The sequence below is a fragment of the Protopterus annectens genome, chromosome 3.part0 (genome assembly GCF_019279795.1).
Source record: "Protopterus annectens isolate FY-2018-M chromosome 3.part0, PAN1.0, whole genome shotgun sequence".
NCBI lineage: Eukaryota > Metazoa > Chordata > Ceratodontiformes > Protopteridae > Protopterus > Protopterus annectens.
The window spans coordinates 358,265,324-358,283,176 of NC_056731.1; positions in this window are offsets into that span (position 1 = coordinate 358,265,324).

The following is a 17,853-nucleotide window of genomic DNA, read 5'->3' on the forward strand; positions in this document are numbered from 1 at the left end:
ACTAAGTAGAAGTAGTACCTTTAACCCCCCCATGCACCCTTCTATCAAGGTGTTTGAAGAACTAATAGAGAAAGATTTGAGAAATCTACACTCTCACAGCACATTCTCTCCACCTACTAATTTGAACAAGGAAGAAGTAGAGTTAGTGAATTCTTTTAAAGGTCAAAACATTAGAGTCATGAAGCCTGACAAAGGAGGGGGTGTGGTTTTAATGTACGGTTCTGACTATGATTCATATTTACACACCATGCCACAAGATGCAGACCAATATGAAACTGTTTCCAAGAACAAAGTGAATTTAGAAGTATCAAAAATTAATTTTACACTTATTGACCATTTATTACAAGGAACAATAAGTGAAAAACTATTCAATTATTTACATGTTAGTAGACCTAGAACACCAGCTATTTTTGGAATCCCAAAAAACACATAAGGGACTGGATCCATTAAAATTCAGACCTATTGTATCTGGAGCCGGTAGTATAACAGAACCCCTCACTAAATTTATTGATTATGTTACTAAAAACTTTGTTTCTACCTTAAGTTACATCTGTAAGGATTCATGGGATTTTCTTAAAAGAATTACACCCTAATTGTACAATACGGAAATGTACTTGGTCACGATAGATGTTATTGAACTTTCCTCATAAATAGTATTGGCATGGAATGGTTTAATGAAGTTTTGGTTTTAGAAACAAAGTTAGGTAACAAAGTAACCAACTTGGTCACAGGATTTATGGAGACAGTTTTACAGAACAACTTTATTTACTTTAACGGCGAATTCTTTAAGCAAAGAAGGTATTACACAAATGGGAACAGAAATACATTTTTGCAACAGACTGGACACATTTCATTGCCCACTACAAAAGATACTTGGACGACATTTGTATCTTATGGTTAGAACAGTTTCATGAATTCTTTAATTACCTTAATTCCACTACCACTTTTTTGTCTTTCACTTGTAATATTAGTGAAAGAGAGCTGCACTATTTAGATGTCTCTTTACACAAAGATGACTCTAACAAGGGGTTTTAGAAAACCTAGTTTTTCTAATACCTGCACTTTTAAGTGGGCACCCTTTTCATCAAAGAGAGGGATTGTGAAGGGACAATTTATTTGTGCTGCCAGAATGTGTAGTGATAGTGTTGATTTTTTACACAAGATAGAATTTATGAAGAAACTATTCTTGGAAAGGGGGTACCCTGAATCTTTATTGACAAAGTTGGCCAATGACATTATTGCTAACAGAGACACTAAATACCCTCCTTTATTAGGTGCTGGACTTTTGGTAAGTCCTGTAAGTTTTGTAAGCCCAGTTCCATCAATAGACAGTGGTCGAAAGCTGGATAATAGTTTTATTTACACCTATTCACTTGATGCCCCTGATATAGAGAACATTATCTGGAAACACTGGCCTATACTTACGTTGCATGATGAACTCAAAGAACTAGTACAGATACATCCTATTTTTGTGAGGAAAAGGGACACTAACCTTAAACAACTATTTGAGAAGAAAGATATTTTGATTTCAGATTAGGCACTTTGCGGTATGCGGTGCCTGTAAACAATGTGACGCTATAATTAATGAATGCAATTTATATATTCCAGCTAGGAAATTTCTTTTTAAATCTAGTAGTTATTCTAATTGTTCAACAAAAGGTGTAGTATATTTAGGGGTATGTACAGTATGTACAAGTTTTTATGTTGGTAAGACAGAGAGACCTATTCGGAGGCGTATTTATGAACATTTATATGACATCTCTAAGCAAAAAGAAACTAACGCCTTTTATAAACCCACAGTTTCCTGTCCTAACATGAACCTTAAATTTATGGTATTAGAACAAGTTGTGCATGAACCTAGAGGTGGAGACTGGGAAACCACACTTGAGTATCGGGAACTTTTGTGGCAATTGAGACTGGATGCAGGTAAACCGCCAGGATTCAATGATAGCATTAGTATCAGTAGTGTCCTGAAGTTAAGAACTGCTCAATTATAGTGTTTAATTTTTTCTAACTTTTTCTTTTTTTCCATTTTTTTTCTTTTTTTGTCATAATTGTTTCTATTTTGATATGGATTTGTGATTTACATTATGCACGAGGCTACTTAAGCAGATTTTAGTGCTAGTTTTTCACTAGTTTTTAGAGATTGTTATTTTTATTTTTATTAAACATCAATTAATCTATTTAATATTACTAATTATTAATCACTAAATCAGATTATTTTTTCTGTATATTTACATATATATTCGATACATGTCTTGACAGCATAAGCAATTATATAACATTTTATAAATTATTTAAAAAATTTTTTAATATTACTTTTTAATAATTTAAACATTTTTTAACACGCTAAGAGTAGAGCGATGGTGTAATACCAAGGTCATTAATCACACAAAGTTTTAAGTCATTTGATGAATTTTTTGTTAAATTAATTGACAGTTGAATCACGTTTTTTAATTGATGAAATGATTTTATAAATGTGATTTTTCATATTTATGGTGTACGATATTATGTACATTACATTTATTGTATTCCTCTATGTCTATGTTATATGGAAACATTATGTACTTTGAAATCCTTTGCGTGCAATTTAAGTATATCCCTTTAACATTTTATTGAATTTATGATCAACAATTAATCAATTAACTAATTAATTATTTACACCATGTGACTTTGGCTTAGTATATAATAGTTGAGCATCATGCATTTTATTATACTTGATAAAGCTCGGTATTGAACTTTTAGTGTGGTGGCTTCCAATAAAGGATTTATCTACAGTTTTGTTTGGCGTTTCATCCTTGGGTCGTGAAGTACTGTTTTGGTCTTCTGATTTCACTTGTTTCTTTGATTATCAAAGGAGAGATTACTATCTATGTTGGTCCCCAAATCTCTAATTACTTCTTCCGTACTTAATGGATTACCACCTATGTGGTAATTTGTGGGCACCTTGTTTTTCCCAAAGGGGATGACTATGCACTTTTTAGCATTTAGCCTGAGGCCGTGGCTCTGGCACCAAGCATACATTTCTGTGAGACCCTTTTGGAGGATGCTTGTGTCAGCTGGAGATTCAATTATGGCCCCCAGTTTGCAGTCATCTGCGAACTTTGTCAGCCATAATCCCCCCGTGTTAGCCTGAACCTCAGAGAAGTATATACCGAACAAGAGAGATCCCAGAACTGAGCCCTGTGGGATGCCACTTGTAACTGGTTTGGATTCGGACATGGCACCTGCGATTCTGACCATGTGGGTTCTATCTCTGAGCCAGTTTGCAACCCATCTTGTGATATAGGGGTTGATATTTAAGCTGGTAAGCTTATTTGTGATGCCCGAGTGGGGTATTGTTTCGAATGCTTTTGCGAGGTCCAGGTAGGCTGTGTGGACTACCTTGCCCTCATCTATAGCTTTGGTAACGGTTTCAAAGAAATCAACTAGGTTTAAGAGGCAAGATCTGCCCTTAACAAAGCCGAATTGGGTAGGGTCCAGTGTCTGGAGGCTCTCAATGTCTTTGTTTATGAGTTCCATGATAATACGCTCCATAGCTTTACAGACCAGACTAGTCAGGCTTATGGGGCGATAGTTTCCGGGGTCTGTTGCGGCACCACCTTTGTGGAGTGGGACCACTGTAGCTGTACGACATTCTTTGGGTACATATCCTGTAGTAAGGCTAAGTTTGAACAGTGACTTAATGTGAGGGTTCAGTTCTTCTTGGAGCTCGTGTAAGACACAGCCTGGGACACCGTCTGGTCCCATAGATGCTGTGTTTTTTGCTTTGGAGAGGGCAGCTTTCACCTGTGCATCTGTGATGTCAGGGAGGTTACAGTCAGTTGGGATAGGCATTTGCTCCTTTGGGGGGGAGATGTTTGCTCTGAATCTGTCTGCCAGGATGTTGGCTATGTCTGTAGGTTCGGTATATTTTCTACTGTTATGCAACAATTCAGAGCATATCTGGGAGTTTCCACCCATGTTTCTGACATAACTAAAGAAGGCCTTGTGATTATCTTTAGTGTCTAGGGCAATTTTTCTTTCGAAACTGGCCTTTAATGATTTTATGAGGGATCGAAGTTTCTTGCTAATACTGATCAGAGATGCCTTCCCTTTTTGGCATTTTGCTCTGTCATGTAGTAGCTTCCTCCTTCTGTTGTATAGCTTATTTATGGCCGGGGTCCACCAGACCGGTATCCTGTTTTTGGAGGAGTGAGTCTTGGTTTTATTTGGGATAGCATGATCCATGCATTCCTGCAGGTGCTCATAGAATGCATTTGTAAAGGACTCTGCGGATTGGGCTGGATCTGGCCCAAGGGCTTTGAAGGATTCCACCTCAGTCTTGAGAAGTGTAAAGTTGGCTTTTCAGAAATTCTTTACAGTGATTTCCTTGGCTGGGGGTGGGGACGGGATATGGATGTCCAGGGAAATTTATTTATGGTCTGATCTTACCAATGAAGGGTTTACCTCTGGTGTGGAACATAGAGTCCCCATATTGGTGATGACCAGGTCCAATATGTTGTTCCCTCTTGTGGGAGTGGTGACCAGTTGTTCCATTGCGTTAGAGTTTATAAATTCAAGGAACCGTTGGGCGAGGGTGTTTGGGCTTGAGTAGTTTTCTCAGTCAATGTTTGGGTAGTTGAAGTCACCCAATAACATAGTGTTTGGAGAGACCTTCATATTCTCCAGTGTTCTCAGGAATGCCAAGTGGGGTTCCTGTAATAGGGAGGGTGTTCTGTAGCAGGCTATAAACTGAAAGGCAGTTTTTCCCGCTGTTAGTTGCACATGGATGGTTTCCGATGCTTCGTGCAGTGCCACTAACCTGGAGGTGTAGGTATCTTTGATGAATATAGATACTCTCCCTCCTTTTGTGCTTTGGTCTGAGTTTTGGGGCCGAAACGCATGGTATGAGTTATAACCTGGTAGTGCTGGGGTGCTCTCAGGAGCCTTGAACCAGGTTTCTGTTACTGCACAGACATCGATTTTCTCCATACTGAGGAGAGGCTCGAGTGCGTGCATCTTGAGGTTTAGACTTCTGGCATTGAGTAGCATTACCTTTAGTTTTTTTTATCTTTGGGTTGTCTATGGAGGTGGGTTTGTCCTTTGAGCCTTGCCTAAAAAAGGCACTATGGGGGTGGCAAGAGCCTTGGCCAGTATACGAAAGCCTAAAGTTGACAGGTGCAAGCCGTCCCTAGCGAAGTGTCAAGTATGTATCCCTGGGGCACTCCTTTGATAAGGGGGTACCTGAGATGTTTGATAAGGGGGTACCTGAGATGATAGGGATGAGACTATTTTGACTCTGAAATGCTTATTTGTTAAGAAATAATATACTGTGTTGAGGATAACCCTGATTTTTTTAAAGGGAATGAAGGAGCACGTGGTGGCCGATAAGGTGAAAAGCTTTGGTAAGTTTAATGAAGAGAGCTCCTGAATGCTTTCCTGTATCCATGTTGAGTAGGATTTCATTTATAAGCATGATTTTATCAATTTAAAAAAATGAGTAATTTATTCAAGCCTCTCAGTTTTTGATGCATTTAAAAAGTTGCAATAGATGTGCCATTGACTATAATCATCTTATTCTATCAGGCACGCTTAATAAACATTCACAGTATATGTTTTACTGCTAAAGAAAATATATATACATTATAACCATAACTCTCTGGCTTCCGTATAAACACTACTCTTTCATTCACAATTTACACCCTATGTAAATCACTGAAAATACAGTAATAAGTCATTTGGATACCTACTGGACTCCTCCAGTTATGCAGCTACTCCAAGGGGATAAACGTGTTTTGTGATTTTTGTAGGGTTCTGATATATGGCTTTGACTATCTAGCAGCCCTACACAACTGCAGACATGTTTTATGAATCTAGACAAAAATAATTTCAGTGGTTATCCTGGTAAACTACTCGTAGTGAACAAAAAAAACAGCTGACAATTTGGTTAATCTTCTAAAAGGTTTCAACTGAAAAGGAACCAATGTATAATTGGGTCTATATTAGATAAATGAACGCTTAAAATGTCGAGTATGACATGCTCAACAGATTTTAGGCGAACGTTCATCTAATCTAAACCCCAGAATGTCGAAACAAGGAGTTTTGAAAAGTTATATTTGGCCAGTCATCAGGAAGTCAACGGCTGACGGCTACAATATACTGTAACACCATACAACCTCCCCCCACAAAAAAATAAAAACAAAACAAATTGACAAACAAAATAAAGTGAGGGCTGTGCCACCCACACCACTCTTACTTAAATATACCAACTCCGATATTGCACCACAGTGAAGGACTGTCAGAATTATTACACAGGGTGAACGTCAAGACCGCAACACAGTGGAGAACTGTAAGAACGGCGAGACAGGGTGAACGTTCTGACGTCAGCCGTTGGCCTCCTCATGGCTGGTCAACTATAACTTTTCAAAACTCCTTGTTTCGACATTCTCCAGTTTTGCTTAGATGAACATTCCCTTAAAAGCCGTTGAGCATGTCATACTCAACATTTTAAGCATTCGTTCATCTAATAGGAACCTTATAATTAACTAATGTTTCCAACCACTTATCAATATCTCTAACATCCACATTAAATATCAGCTATGATGCTTCTTCTTAAAGATGTCTCTTCAATACCAATAAAGCAAAAACAACCTACATACTACACAACAAGTTGACCATGGCTTTAGTTTTATTCTTGATGGCAATTAAGTGTTCCTCTATATACTATTTAAACTTCCATTCTGTCTTATGTATGAATTGCACTTCACACTTTTTCAGAATAATACACGTATAGCGTATTGTGGATCACTGATCATACCACCTTTGATATCACATTTAAAATTAGTTACAGTGCTAGTTTAACTAATGGCTGATGTAAGATAATTGCAATAAATACTTTCTGCATCTGTCACAGCCTGCTACTGTCTTTTCACTTAGCTGCTGCTGCTCCACAGACACTTTTTTTTTCTCAAAAATTTTTTTATTTTTCAAATACATTTGAATGAATTCAAAAGTATTTATACATAACATCTTAAATAACTATGTACACTATTTACATTAGCCTGACACTATAACAGATCTTAATGTATACAGTTACTTTATAAGTATGTCCACTCCATTATCAGAGTGTTTTTATTTATTTATTTATTTATTTATTTATTTATAATTGTTGACCGGGAGTGTCCGACTGGATGTAGGTCCATTTTCAGCAGAGGCCCGGGGAGAAAAGCTCCACAGTTAAAATAAACAGACAGTAGTTACATTGGATTACATAGCGATTAATAATTTACATAGCAATTACTTACAACATATTTACAGATGAAGAACATAATACATCAGTAGACAACTAGAATCTTTGATCAATTATTGCATAGTGTCAAATCAATGATAAGACTTTTCCCCAAGGGTTGTTGATAAATGGCTTTGGATAAATTCTTAGTTCTTTAATTTTAATTTCCAATAATGCTGTGGTCTTCAGTAGGCCGTAGAAGTCTTCCAAAATTGGTATTGTGTTGGTATTCCATTTTCTTGTTATACACTTCCTTGAAATTGCAAGTGCAGTCCATACTAGATACATGTTTGACCTATTCAAATGAGGACCTTTGTTCACATTTAATAATACAAGAGCTTTAGTTAACTAAAATGATTAATTAAATAAAGCTTGTAGAAAGCTATTAATATCATTCCAAAATGGCTACATTTTAACACAATCAAAGAAAATGTGGTCCCAATCTGCATTGTGTACTTGCTCACATCTCCAACAAATTCCTTTTATGGAAGAACTAATTGTACTGACTCTGTCTGGGGTTAAGAATGCTATGTGCAAGCCTTTCCAATTAAAAACTTTCCAGTGTTGTGTAAAGGATGTATATTTTATTGATAATAAGATATTTGTTTTTAATATATTCAGTTAACTGTATTGAGTGACCTTTTGTTATATATTTCCAATATGAGGTTTTGGGTGTTGTTTTATAGTTTATCAATATTTTGTAAAATTTTGAAATACTGTTTCCCATGTCAAAGTCATTATATATGATTTCATATATGTATTTCGTCAATTTAAGTATTTCTTTAAATGAAGAATTGTAATTATTCTACTTAAATCTTGAAAACATGACAGAATACTCTGTAAAGTTAGCCAGTCCTGTTGTGGAATTTTGTATGTTGTTTTTATTACTTGCATATCTAAAACATTTAGTTCTTTGATACACTGGAGCCAACAAACAAATCCTTTCTGTTCCCAGGAATTAATAATTTCTTTATATATTTTATGTGGAAAGTTCTTTGTGGCTATAAATGGTGTTAAAAGATCAAACCTAAATGAGTCAATGTAATTAATCATAAGAGTTTTAGTGGGTTTAGTTATGTTATATTGCATACTAATACATATGTGCCATGGCAAATTGTTTTTATCTGTTATTTGAAATTTATTTTGTAAATCAAATTCATTTCTTGATATTACAGTTAGTAGTTCTTTCCAATTTGCAGAGTAATTTGGACTTGTCCAATCTGAGATTGTTTTAGATATTGATGCTTTTATATGTGTTTCTATATCATAAAAGTTTAATCCTCCCTGTTTCTATGATGTATTAAAGCTATTCTGTTTCTTTTGGGAAACCATCAACATTTTATTAGGCATGAATTTATTTCTTTAAGTATATTCCTTTCTGGTAACAGTTGTATTGCCAAGGCTATATATAGGATCTTCGGCAGTAAAACAATTTTTTTTAACTGTAGTCTATCTTCAAATGTTAATATTATTTTGTTCTATTTTTCCACAGGGAGTTTAATTGCACTGATGGTATTACTGTAGTTTTTGAGACTAATTCATTATTATCCTTGCATAACTCAATTCCTAGATATTTTAAGGTAGATTCTTGTTTCCCTATGATGTGATCCCCCTTAGTCTGCAGTTCTTTTTTTTTTTTTTTTTTAAATAAAAATTTTGATTCTGATTTATTGAAATGGAGTCCTGAAGTCATGTGAAATTTGTCAACTAATATATCTAATTCTTCTAACGTCTCTTTTGTATTACAGGTTAGTAATACCTCATCAGCAAATAGCATTACTTTAGAATTGTATTGTTCATAAACATCTAATCCTTTGATTTTTATAGTGTTACTAATTGAATCTACCAATATTTCAATAGCCACAGCAAATAGAATTGGTGACATGGGCCATCCTTGTTTAGTGCCTTTTGTTATATGTATAGATTCAGAGGTAAAAGGGCCTAACCTGACATACATTACATTATTTCTATATATATACTCTTTAGGAGGTGAACAAAAGATGCAGGAAATTCAAATAGCATTAGGATTTTGAATAAATAGTCCCAATTTACGGAATGAAATGCATTCTCTATATCTAAGCCAATTATGAGTGTTTCTTTATTTTCTTTCTTAACATAATCTATAAGAGAAATTATCTTTTTAATATTGTCATGTGTGTGTCTATGATATATAAATCCAGTTTAATCATTATTTATTGTTTTGGACAGTGGTATTTTCATTCTGTAAGTTAATATTGTCATAAATATCTTATATTCATTATTTAATAATGATATAGGTCTATATGAGGTACAGAGGTTTGGGGTTTTGTTTTTGTTTAGGATTGGTGTGATTAAGGAATATCTCTAAGAGGGTAGGATTAAAGCTTGTGACTAAATTTCTAATAAAGTTTTATGGAAGATGGATAGTGTATTTGAAGGAAAAAGTTTAGATATTTCCATAATCATGCCATCTATACCTGGAGCTTTATTATTTTTACCATCTTTTGTTGTATCTGTAATTTCTTTGTAGGATATGGGTCCTTGCAGATCTAGTTTTAATTTTTCTGGTATTTGTTCTTATATTAGGACATTGTTCATCTAGATTTAATTGATCAATATGTATATTTTCTTTTTGGAATTTTTACCGTATAGAAAAAGCACCCCTCCATTCAGACACTGTTTAAGAGATCTGGGCACTATCATTGATAATTCCTTATCATTTTGCATCCATAATCTATGGACAAGCTTCCATTACTTGTCAAACAGCGTTTGTATATTTTGATTGCATATGTAACCACCTTTGGAGCTTTTCTCCCCAGGCCTCCACTGAAAATGGATATGAATCCAGTAGGACTATCCCAGTCAACAATCATATAGTGATTTCTATAGGCACTAGGAATGTCACCTATATCAGAGACATTTTCCCTTTCTTTTCATGGAAGATACTTTTAATGTTATTAGCTTTTGATTGTATTTTGATTCTTGTGGATAAATTATGTAGATATTTGGGAGAAGTGGCCAAGGTATTAACTTTTAGTTTTTCTAAAGCTAAACTAGTTTTATATGTTAGAATTTCACTGTATTTATTGCTTAATACTTCTACTTTCCTTTTCATCTCCAAATGATTTTGATTTTTTTTCAGCTTTTACTGACAAAAGTTTGCATTGTAGATCTAACAATTCAGAATCCCATTCTCTGCTTTTTTTATACCAAGGTAGGGTTTTACCATATATGTAAGCTTTTAATGAGTCCCATATCATTATTTTACTTATCTCTGTGGTGTAAGTAATATCCAAGAAGAACTGTAATTCAGATAATAACCAGGATTTGAACTCTAATTTTAGTTATACATGATGGAATTCTGGAGTTAAACATTAATGGTTTGTACCCATTTTGAAGTTTTAGTATCAATGAATTGTGGTCTGAAAAGAGGCAGGGAGTGACTGAGAAATGATTGATTTTAGAGTATAAGACATGGGCAGCAAATATTTTATCTATTCTAGTTTGGGTACCAAATCTGTGATCTGGAAGGAAAAACAACAAAGATTTATCTTCTTTAAATTTGAAAGTATCTACAAGATGAAATGATTCTACCCACTTGTTTACAGCTTTGGATACAGCAAATATATGCAGTGGTCTTTTATTTGTAGTTTCAGAAATATCAAATATAATGTTAAAACCTCCTCCTAATATTAAGTTGGCTTTATAATTATTGGAAATGAAATCCAAGTGTTTTTTAATAGTTCCTGGTCCAATGTCTGGTAACCAGTATAGATTGTCTAGGGTTCATATTCTGTTATTATATTTAACTATTGCTAATGCCATAAGGCCTTCTTTATCTTCATACTTATAAATAATTTCTGGGTTAATCACATTTGTTTTCCATAAAATTGTTAACCCTTTTGTCTTTGTCTTATAAATGGATTGTGCCAATATCATATATTTCTTAGGATTCCATTTGTAATTGTCATTTGCTTTGAAATTAGTTTCTTGAAGGAAGACAATCTGTGCTTTGTTCAGTTTTAAATATTTCAGTAGATTTGATCTCTTGCTAGGATTGTTTAAGCCATTGGTATTTAAAGATAATAAAGTTAAATCCATCTTAGGTTATTCAGACTATGTATTTTTGTTTTATTGTGACTATTAAACATTTTTCTCTGATAACTATAAAGTATATGTTTGAGCTTTTAAAGAAAATTATCAGTTTTATACTTTGAGTGTTTACCAATAAAGTAATGTTTTGGTCAGGCATACTAAAAATGTTTTTGTGAAATAAATTTAAATTAATAAATGTTAACAAAACTAAGATCCACACTAGACATGGAATCTGATGGATAAACCTAAGCCCATCAGGTTATCCCTCATACCTTGACAATCCAGAACATCTGAGCTCCATAAATTGAATTATCATATTGAGAATATTTGTAACAGGAACAAGCAGTATTTATATTATTTTGAACATATATAGTATTATTGTAGATTAGACAGAATTCTAAAACAATATAAATGTCTACTCACTGTATAAGCAATTCATATTTACATGAAAGATAGATGACAAGCAATTCAATCATAGCAAAGTAGGAAGTATCATATATAAAACCTCAGTAAAAGATTACAGCACACAGCTATTTAACATATTCACCCTTATTGATGAAGTCTTTCAAAACTTATTACTTAATATAAATAGATGGTAATAATATTTATACCTAATGTTTATAATACAATGTATTTTACTGGATATATCAGAAGTTATATTTCATTGCTTGCCAGCATTTAAGTAATCACTTTGTTTGTTGCTAACTTACTTAAAGCATCAAGTTTGATTTATGTGAACATTGATGAAAGTTAGTGCATTTTAATTATCACTGCATCCCTCTTCCCCCCATTTCTTACATGTAAGGATTTTCATATCTCATTTCATATTATAAAATGAGTGAAATTATAGGTTAAAAACAACAAATTCACTTATTGTGATTAATGATTTACAGGTTTCCTTTCCATATTCCTAAATTGCCATTTTATGGCATATACTGAAAGTTTTAGATTTAAATGGCAAAATTCTATTTTGTATAATCAGCAAAGGTTAAACTGAGTGATTATTGTCAATTTAATACTATTTGTTCAGAATGTGATTGTTACATTCTGTGACATTCCTAGTTCAGGCTTCTATTGTTTTCCTTGAACAACTCTGTCAGTTTGATGTCATGTATAAAACATCCGCAGACACTTTTGATGATATAACATATCTGGGATGAAATAATATATCTGAAATGATATAGTGTGACTTTCATATTAAATTTATCTTACATGTCCAGAAATGGGATATTTGTTAATGGCATTCTGCAACTTACTTTCACAAGTTAACACTACCTGTAATTTTGTAATTATATTTTGACCATCTATAATCTGCTGTAAACCACACAATATAAAGTACTTATTGTTTTGCTTAAGTTTAGACTTTCTTTAACGTCTCTTTTCACTTAAAAATTCAAAGCCTTTGTCCTATTAAATGTTCTTCTTTCACAGCGTGTTAAACTTTGTAAGCCAAAATCAAATGGTTTGAAATGTACAATACTCTGTCTTGTAAAACCCATAACTGATATAAAAGGAATTGTAGGGTATTCTGTAACAGGTATCTTATGCAAAAATGTCTGGGACATTTATTAATAAATCTCCCTGGATACCTCTGAAACCTGAATGTCATCTTCATACCTTCTATCATGGCTGTTCATTGTTGCTCATTTGTGCTTGTGAGTAGCTTTAAAGAAATTTGCAAAAAGAGAAGTTGTGTGTGCAGTGCAGCATTTAAAAGTGTACATTATGACACTTCTTTCCATCTTCTTTCCCAACAATGTAGCAGTATGTATGCTAGGTCTATCAAAGTGGTCAAGAAAAGGTATATTCTTCACAAAATAAACAAAGTACCTGATGAAGTCAATTCCTTAAGGTATGTCTCAAATCCGCTCTTTACAAAAACAAATGATCACTATAACATTTATATGATGTAAGGTGTTGTCAACTGCTGGGTCAAATATATATTTATTGTCCCATTTCTTTGCAATAATAACAGCAAAGAATGGTCCTTTTTCTCTGCTTATGAAAGTTGTTTTCATATTCAAAAACATTTTGATAAAAAAATTATGTAAAGCAAAATGAATCAGATTTAACGAAAACACCTAAAATTTCCCTGGATTGTAAACTAATGGACATATACAAAGAAGAAATAGCTCCAGTAGCTGAGACATCTGTATTTAAATTGCTCTTTCCCTTACTGTTTATACCAGGTGTTGTGAATCATGAATATATGACAACTGTATTACATGTATGTGGATAATGGTTCACATGCAAACTTGTCAACACTGTCAAGTGTAAAGAAGCCTACAAATACACTATTCAGCTATGGAAATCAGTATGGGGAGTGAGGTATGGCAAATTGTTTTTTTGAGAGAAGTTGGATAATACCAAAGTTTGTGAAGCATTGACACCTCACACTTTGTAGTAGGTGTTGCTTACATTTGTTTCAGATGTCTGGGAAGTTGATCGACTCCATTAGGGTAGGGGGCATGTCTCTCCACAGTTTCAGTCCTAGTAATAAGACTCTGCATTTTTTGCACTTCTTGTAGGTAGAGGGTCTGTAGAGAATAGATTAATGTTGGGATTCTGACATGAGGTTCAGATTCTTTTCCTTATGGTAAATAGGCTTCTTCATCATGGAGGAATGAGCTTTATTTGAGCAATTTAAAAAGTAGGCAGTCAAAAATACATCAACTCTGCTGGACTGGTAGCAAGTTAGCCTCCTTAATTACAGACATTGTGCTCTTCTAGGAACATGTGATATGAAGCAGCAGGTTTTGTTACAAGCTGTTTGAAGTGAGGGAACACTACTTTTAGAGGTGGCAGCAGTGACTGCAGGGCTGTATACTAGTTGTGCTATGAGAATTGCTTTGCTAGTGGCTTCCCTGCCAGCTGAGGAAAGAAAGTGTGAGATATTCCATGCCCTGAATGGAGTTTGTTGAATTTTAGTCCTCATTTTATTTATGTGATATCAAAAGTTCAGTGAGGATTCACGTCAATGGCTGTGGTATTTGACGGATGTAGTGGTCTCTAGGGGGCTTTAGTCTGTGGTCATATATGGACCAGTCATTAGATAACTGAGTAAAGGGTTTGTTAGGTTCCATAAAGCATTTAATTATTTTTGGAAGAGGTTGGTATAAGTTATTTGTGGTTGAGTGCATTAGTAATGGCATACAGATCTTATTAGAGTTGCTGTTTCATTACTTGGTGAGATTATCTGGATCTGTAAACTCAAATTTAATTTCAAAACATGGAAATACCAAGATTAAACTGTTAGTTTATACAAGCAGCAAATCCATTAAAGAACAATCCCAGCAAACTGTCGTTCAGCAAACAATTTATTAGAATAAACATTCAGCACCAAGAGCACACAAAATAACAGCCTTCGCCTATGAAATAGGCTTCTTCAACTAATCTAAAAGAAAATAATTAACAGGCATATTTAAAAATCCCTGTCTTCTAGTCACATGATCCCTACAAATGATTGATCTTTATGATACTAATATGCACGTGCTAACATGAACACCTCATTAAAATGAGGAACCTTTCTCAGCATAATGAATAGCTAGATATAGAAATAAGTCAATAAATGTACAAAATAAATTAAATTGCTACAATAATTGGTACATCAAACTCAACAGCATAGCAGTACAATGTAAACATGACCAGAAAGCACCATAAAGTTCTGGAGGAAAAGTATTCCTAGATTAGCAATCCATCTCTTTTCTTTTAAATTTAAAATATCATGCAACTCTATAGTCATTTTATGCTGCTGCATAAAATGACCTATATGTATAAAAGTGTAAATAGCTGTAGGATATGTGACTGTGTGCTTACAAAGGTCACTAGTTATCCTTTACAGTGACTTCCACGCAGATGTTTATTTATTTAACATTTGTTGACCAGAAAAGTGTGACTATGACAGATTCTATTTTCAGCGGAGGCTTGGGGGTGAAACGCTCCAGATGCCATGTCTTTAGAATGTGGGAGGAAACCGGACTACGTGGAGGAAACCCACACAAACACAGAGAGAACATTCCAACTCCACACAAAAGGCACCCCAGCCAAGAACTGAACCAGAGAGCCTCTTGCTGTGAGGCAACAACTTTAACCGATGCACCACAACTCCTCAACGTAAGTCACCAAAGAAGCACTAAACTAAAGTAACAAAAAATAAATAATGCAAGGTATACCGCACATGATCATATGCCTAATATCAAAACCCTTATGTTTATTTTTTTTTTGTAGAAAATACCTTGGATCACTGAATGTATGGACAATCATTACCCTGTCCACATGGCCACTAACTAGTATATTAGTGGTGTGCTGGTCTACCTTGTAATGTGAATTCTTATGTTTACCTAACAACTGCGATAAATTCTTTCCTCTTATTAACCCAAACTGCAAGATTCCGGTGGGATGCTACTAAAAAATCCATTTGCATATTATGACCTGTTTAAACTGAGTCCTGTGTGTACCATGAAAACACTACGATGTGCGTATCATGCAAGTAGTATTGACAGACTTGTAAATCTGAATATAAACCCTTATATTGTGCAATGGATAGCTAACTGTTTGCCTGGTAAGAGTAGCAGGTGTAACTTCTGAAAGAAAAAAGTTAACAGTGGTGCAACACAGGGATCAGTTTTGGGCACTTCTCTTATTTGGCCTGTATTTCTCAGGCCTTCAGGCCAGCACTTCTGGCCTATGTTTAACTAAGTTTGGAGATAACTGTAAATTGGGTGTTATTTGATCTTCAACTGACTCACAATTGTTCCAGCTCAGCTTAGGCCATGTTAACAACTGGTGCAATGACAAGGGTCTCAAATTAAATGTAAAAAAGTGTACCATATTTCTTTTTGGCAAACAAAACTGTTTCACTTACCGTATAGAAAAAGCACCCCTCCAATCAGACACTGGGCACTATCATTGATAATTCCTTATCATTTTGCATCCATAACCTATGAACAAGCTTCCATTACTTGTCAAACAGCGTTTGTATATTTTGATTGCATATGTAACCACCTTTGGAGCTTTTCTCCCCAGACCTCCACTGAAAATGGATATGAATCCAGTAGGACTATCCCGGTCAACAAATGTAAAATAAAATAAAAATAAATAAATAAATAAATACATTTGGTCATCATGTCTCCACAGTAGTTCAGAAAGCCTTTCATCTGGCCCATCTTATTTCCAAAGGCATCTCTACTAGACCCAAAGTAGTCTTAATTCATGTTTTCCCAAGACTTAGAAGACCCAGTATTGAATTGCACCTTTTGGCACGTGATTATCAAAACATTTCACACAACTTGAGAGACCTCAGATATTCTTAAATATAACGATCAGTGGACTCAAAAACCTTGGTTATCAGGACAGACTGGTGGCACTTTCTCTGTACTCAGTCTCTTTTAGATTCCTCCATGGAGATCTAAATCTAGCCATCTATGTCATGAAAGATCTAACCCCATTTGATCTCCTATCCCTTTGCAGAACTAATGGTACATCAAATACTCTGTTTAAGGTTTTAAACCTTCATCAGAAGATCAATAAGACACACTGGAATGATACATTCATATCCCATGGCATCCATCACCTATGGACAAACTTCCATTACTTGTCAAACAGAGTTTCACCCTTGCCACCTTCAAGGTAAAACTAGATAATTTGAGGGCAGTCTCATAGTCTCTCCTGGTCTAGATGGTCTTTCCCTCCTTGAGACTAGAGGGAAATTCTGAATAGGGATTTTTGGCTAGGCTTAAAATGGTCTGCAGGCTGACTGTCTATTGCCTAATGCTTACCTATGAACTTAACAGAGCTGATAAATGTAACACAATCTTCAGCTGAAAAGGTGGTGATTCTCTCCTTGTACACCAATAAGCTGTCCCATGTGCAGCTATGCAGTGTGTGCAAATCTATGGTTTAAATCTTTTGAATAGTTAAAAATAATCTGCTTCATTTGAGCACATACTCCTGATTCTCATATATTGTAACTTTGGAATAGTACTAATCAAACAGGAAGGCTGGTAAATATTTGTGTATGATAGACATTTCATAGAAAAATGTTTTCAATATATAAAAGTTTGAAAAAGTACCATCTTAGCATTTAGCAATGCGCACATCAAAGAAATCAGTATTAAAATATTCGGCCCTGGACGTGAAACTGATAAAATTCATCCTATTTAAAAACGCCAATATTTAATGCAGCTCTAACATTGCACCTTGCCATTTAAGTCAGCAGTCATCCAGGCTCCTCCTCCACATGCTACTTTATACAGAAAAATGTCATTAGATGGATTATAGGTAAATCCATGTTCAAAGCTCCATGAATAACTGCAACCATAGGATCAAATGATGCTTCAACTGAAATGCCATGTAACTGCAGATAGCTCCCCTAGTGGGAATATTAGGTGTTTGCCAAGAAGGGTTCTAAGCTGGCCAAGTCTGCATCCATGCTGCCATTAATGCATTTGCACTATGCAGATGAGGGGAAAAGGAAGTATGAGGCATGCATCCCCTCAAGAGACAGACAT